This window comes from Alexandromys fortis, unplaced genomic scaffold (genome assembly GCF_014885135.2).
Source record: "Alexandromys fortis isolate MF-2015 unplaced genomic scaffold, M_Fortis_MF-2015_v1.1 scaffold_2_1_26212458, whole genome shotgun sequence".
Taxonomy (NCBI): Eukaryota; Metazoa; Chordata; class Mammalia; order Rodentia; family Cricetidae; genus Alexandromys; species Alexandromys fortis.
Window position 1 is genome coordinate 19,125,348 of NW_026067930.1, and position 6,169 is coordinate 19,131,516.

The following is a 6,169-nucleotide window of genomic DNA, read 5'->3' on the forward strand; positions in this document are numbered from 1 at the left end:
CACAAAGCAAGGTAAAAGAAAATGGTGTGGAGACAGAAATGGAAGAGATGTGGCCTGAAGTCAAGGAAGCCAGGAGTGGAGCCACACGGGGAGTTCTCCCTGAGCCCTGGGTGTGCAAGTGGGAGAACCCCTGTCTTTTCTCTCTGTGAGGAAATGCTTCTGCTATTCCCACCGGTTCCGTTGGTGGCATCTGAGCTTCAGAAAGGATGGATGTAAAATAATCTATTTCCGTTTGAGGGGATGTTCCTACCCTTTCTCCATGCTTGCAGGTCCATCTTTCAATTTAGTGCCAAATTCCCTAAAGAGACCTCAATTGTCTGACTCTAGGATTGATGGAAAGACAAACTCAAAGGATGCTCTCACTCCTTCTTCAACTCCATTCTCCAAGAAGTGATGTCGTGAGTAGGGTCCACCTACCCTTCCTTTCTCTCATTCCCTATCACTTAGAATGTGACACTGATACAAATCCCATCCTTTCATGGCTCCCTTCATAGAAGACCAGAAGAATGAAGCTGTGTAAGCATACACAGACTCATAGGATTGAAGAAATTTTTTTTTTTAAAAATTGCAAAGGCAAGTGGCTTTGAGGAGTGGGATCCCACTGTTGCCACACTAGAGCAGAACTGTAGAAATCAAATATTGAAGGATCAGGCAAGAGCCCAGGGGTTAACTTGGAGTGTGCACCTCCTCCTGGGGAGCTCCAGTTCATCTACTGAAGATCTGCTGACAGAGAATGAAATGGTCTATACCAGTCAGCTAAACTTTAGTTTGAAAGGTAAAGGCATCAAGTCAAAATTACTCAGGTTCTTTTTGGATGAGCCTCACCAGCTGCTCCTTTGGGGTTGGTTTATCCCAAGTTTTGTCTTTGCCAAGAGAAAAATTACCATGATTATTTTCTCTCACTTTTATGCTTATAATTCTGAAATAAATTTACCGTTTCTTCAGACCTATAATCAAGTATTTTTCCTTTCATTAAAAATGACATTTAGAAAAAAAAATTATGTTTAGGGGCCAGTGAGATTTCTCAGTGGGTAGAAGTGCTTGTGATACAAACCTGACGACTCGTTTAATCCCTGGAACCTAAGTATAGGTAGGACGAGAGGATCTACTTCACAAAGTTGTCTTCTTCACTCCACATGTGCAGTGGGTGGCCCATGTGTCCCATCCATCATACACACATACAATAATAATAGCAATTTTAAAATAGTATTTAAAAACCAGGATCTGGGTGCTAGATGTGTCCTTGCCATGTGATGTCATTATTTCTAGGCCTTTCTCAATGGGAATAGTTAGTAAATACATATATAAATATTAATCCATGTAAGCATATACATGCATATTTACATGTATAAATACATACATACATATGCATCTGTACATGTTCTGTTTGTATCTGTGCAGGTGAGTGCAGCTGCCTGTTGGAGGCCAGAGGCATCATATCCACTGGAATTAGTTACAGAAGGTTGTGAACTGCCTGGTGTGGGTGCTGGGAGCCAAACTTGGGTCCTTTGGAAGAGCAGCAATCACGGTTAACCACTAAGCCATCTCCCTTGCCCTCTTTTGATGTGTTTTTGTATGCTGTGATTACCATTAATGAATAAATAAACTGCTTTGGGACTGTTGATAGAACAGAACTTAGGTAGGCAAGGAAAACTAAACAGAATGAGAGAGATGCCATGGAGCTGCCAGAGTCAGACATGCCAAATCTTTGCTGGTAAACCACTGCCACATGGTAATATACAGATTAATAGAAATGGGTTAAATTAATGTAAGAATTGGCCAATAAGAAGCTAGAGCTAATTGGCCAAACAGTTTTTTGAATTAATATAGTTTCTGTGTAGTTTTTTTGGTTCTGGGAGGCCAGGACAAATAAGCTGCTCCTTGCAGCACTCTTTCCGTGTATTACTGCAATTTATAAACCTTCTACAGCCATGTTTTTGTCCAAATATTTCACCCATTTTTAATTATATTGTATATTTTCCAGATGTCACTTAAGAGTTCTTTATATATTCTTGGTATAAACCTTCTGGCCTGTATGCAGCTTACAGGTATCATTTCTTAGTCTGCATCTTAGCTTTAATATTATTGTTGTGAGTTTATAAAAGCAAAAGTTTGAGCTGTTATTAAAAAAAATAAAATGTCTTATTTTTTTGGAACGAGGTCTTAGTATATATCCTTGGAACTCACTACATAGGCCACACTGGCTTTGAACTTGTAGCAATCCTCCTGACTCTCTCTCTCTCTCTCTCTCTCTCTCTCTCTCTCTATCTGTGTGTGTGTGTGTGTGATACCATGCAATTGTGAATATTTTATATCCAAATATCACACCAAACCCAATTTTAAGTGTTTCTTCTGTTTTCTTTTACAGTTTTATACTTCAAATTTATCAACTACTTTATGTCTTGTAGAATGCGTGTTGAATTTTACTTGCTCCAGCAGCATGCTTTGTGAAGGCTAGCATTTGCCCACTGAGTTGCATTAGCCTGTTTCTAAAATATTTAACTTATATCTATGCTCCTGGTTCTGAGTCTCTGTATTAGTACATTAATTTGGGGTTTCTTTTGTTTTGATATTTTTGTTGATTGATTGGTTGTTTCTACCTCCCATCTTACTTTACGAACGCTGAGACAGTGTATGTGTGCCAACAAATCTGGCTTAAAGCGGGTTTCGGTCAGGAATCAGCTTTGTGCTCCAAACACTTTCACAGGCTGAGTCATATATTGCTGGCCCATTTGCTTCCTGAGATAAGTTTTTCTTTTTTTTTTTTTTTAATATAGCCCAGGATGGCCTTAAACTTGTTTTGTAGCCAAGTCTGGTCCGATTCCCCTGTCTGTGCCTCCAGAGTCCGGGACTGCAGGCATCCACCACCAGCTCCATTAATTTGCTGACTCTAACCTTTCCCTGGTACCATCGTCTAATAATGACTGTCATCATTTAGTAAGTCTTGATTATCACCTTTTAGTAAATCTGGAAACTATTTTCAGTGCCAATTCTGTTGCCTGGGAATGTGGTAGGGTTTATAGGTGTTTATTGTTTTCCCTTCTTTTCCCGCCTTTTCATGTCCTTCAAGGTTTTGTTAAAAGCTACGCTGGTTGGGACAGTAAGTGAGCAGGAACGTGGATGATTTGTAGACCTGGCACTTAGCTCTCCTTTCTTCCCTCTTGCGGGAACTTGAATGGAGGACTTTGTATTAACCTACTTAATAACATGACCTACTAGGTGATTTTTTTCCTTGTTGCTATAATTACACTTAGTAGCATGGATTTGGCCTCCTTGGCAATGGTGTTTCATGGGTGGTGGCTGACTGTACTGAAGAGTGATGTCTTTCTCTGAGTTTCTGTCTCTTCCTGGAGCTGCCTCTCAAAAAGGCTTCCCGGTGGCTAGAGAGATGGCTCAGTGGTTAAGAGTACTGACTGCTCTTCCAGAGGATCCGGGTTCAATTCCCAGCACCCACATGGCAACCCACATGGCAGCTCACAACTGTCTGAAAATCCAGTTGCAGGGGATCTGACACCTTCACACCAATGCACATAAAATAAAGTTAAATAAATCATAAAAAAAAAAAAACCCACAAAGTCAAAAAGGCTTCCCGGAGCAACCCTATGCTCAACTCTTCCTTGCCTTTGCTGCTAGTTATGTAGAGCTTCTCGGCTTCACTGGGAGAGCAGGAGGTTTGTAGAGTCTCTGATGTTCTCATTAAGGTTCTGTCTTAGGTATGTGTGTGGGCTTTTCAGTTCTTACAGCTCTGGGCTCAGCCCGGAATCCCGTCTCTCTTCCAAGAAAGACCTTTTTGCTTTTGCCTTGTTGTCTCTTTCAGCTTTGATGAGTGATTACTGAAATCAGAAAAGCCTGCAGTTTTTCCCTGATGGCTTAACAGTTTTGTTTTTCTAAGTAGGTATTTTCTTCTCCACTTAGGGCTACGGTTCCTCCTCTTTCTTCTAGGATGGTACAGCTCTTTGAGTTCTCTGAGGACCTTCTGTGAGTACCCAGAGGAGTTTATGGAAGCAGAACCTGCCAGAAGAAGCCTCCATTTTTTTTTCTTTTGTAGCCTTCAAAGATTTCTACGAGGACCCACTACCCTATCCCGGCTGTCTTCAGTTTTTCATCCAGCTGAATCGTTCCTCCTAACATCCAGTCACCTGTGCTGCAAGGAGTCTTGTATTTGGATGTCTTCTATCCCTAAGATCACTGTCTCTTCTCAGATTTGAGGCCACTTATTTGCTTTATAATCTCAGGTCTCCAGTGGATTTTGATTTTCATGAATTTGAACTTGAATCCTCTCTCTACATCTTCCTCTTCTGTATCTACCACAGTGGAAGCCAAAATGTATTGTCAAGTTTTTAAATTTAAATTTTGATATAGAAGAAAGGATTGGAGTTAAAAAAGTGTCCCTATGAATCTAGATCTCTTATCTTCTCTTGCCCAATGTAGGAACATAGATACACTACAAAGTATTCTTGATGGTGTCATATTATGGACTATAATGTTAATATAAAGAAACAAATTTTGAAGTCTTTATTCCATATGTGTCAGCAAAACCTATTAACATAACCTATTCTCTCTTCTACCTATGATAAGTCATATTTACTATGCTATCTTGATTTTTTTTGCTATATTACCAAAGGTTCTCTGTGACAAAGTGGAGCACTCAAGAGGATGCACATCCTACTCAGCTCTAAGAAAAGACACCGCTACAGACCAGCACTGCCTTGAAACCATTCAAGTCTGTCACTGTTTTGCTTTCTATACCTGTGATCCTGTCTCTATTTCTGTCTCTGCCTCTATCTTTACAACAGCATCTCCCTACGCAGATCTGGTTTACCTCGGACTGTTACCAACCGTCTTGCCTCTGCCTCCAAGGGCTGTGGTTATCCCTATGTGCTGACACACCCGGCAGTGTGTCCATTGATTTAGTCTGACATCGGGAAAGGGTCACTGTCAAACACAGCTGTTCATCTGTGAGAGCAGAGATGAGGGTGGAGGAAAATGAGAACTCAGAAATGTTGTAACTCTTGGCTATGAATACAGAGCTCTCTGGCCCTGGAAGCCTGGGAGCCCTGGAAGCATCTTTCTAATACATATTTAATTTAATTGAAACTGTTTCTTGAGCTGAATTTAATCTAAGAGATGAGCTCCTATTATTCTCTTCCTGTAACACAGGGTCTGCTCTGTGTCTAATCAATGTACTTATGATTGCTGATATTGACTACCACTATGCTCTAATTCTCAGTGTCTTCCTTGCTTGACTTTCTGCAACCTGGCCCCCAAACTAGAGACGACAGATATTTTACCATCATAATAATCATCAGCAATACTATATGAAGCTAAGCTTCAATGCACCTTTCCTGAAAATAGTTCAGTGTCTGAGGAAACGGCAGATACAACCGAAAGTGTAATTGCTAGAACCATACAACATGTACAAGTGCCTTTGAGATGAACAAACCCAGAAAAGGCATCAAGTGCCATGTCTGAACCTCAGGGTAACCCCAAAGACGTCCTGGTAGGAAACCATAGGCAGAGTTATAAGTGGCGTGTGAAACTGCACAGGAAGAGTTCTAAAGCCGAAAGTACAAGGCATGCTAGGACACATTACCTGGGCCCATGTGGTTTCTATACAAATTTAATAGGTGTCATAAAATAAGCTTGTAGGCACTGGTTGCTAAAACACTGCATTATAACAGCTAAATCCATTTGTATTGATAACCCAGAATCATTTTACCCCAGTGAACTCTTTTTCCTAGTGTTCCTCACAGCACTGATTCCGACTGGGTCTGATAACCCTCAAACATTCCACATCCCTCATTCAAGAGATCTGAAGCTTTCCTCGGGATCTAAGCATTTGGAATTGCTTTCAGTGGACTTTCTGTGTTCAGTGAACTCACAAAACAGTTCATGTAAAACAAGGCTACAAAGAAATAGAAAAGACAGGGGGGCTGGAGAAATGGCTCAGCAGTTAAGAACACTGACTGCTCTTCCAGAGGACCCAGGTTCAATTCCCAGCACCCACATGGCAGCTCACAACTGTCTGAAAATCCGGGATCTGACACCTTCACACCAATGTACTTAAAAAAATAAAGATAAATAAATCATAAAAATGTAAAAAAAAAGAAAAGAAATAGAAAAGACAGACATAGATAGACCATGAATCCCGATGAGAATGAAGAGCTGG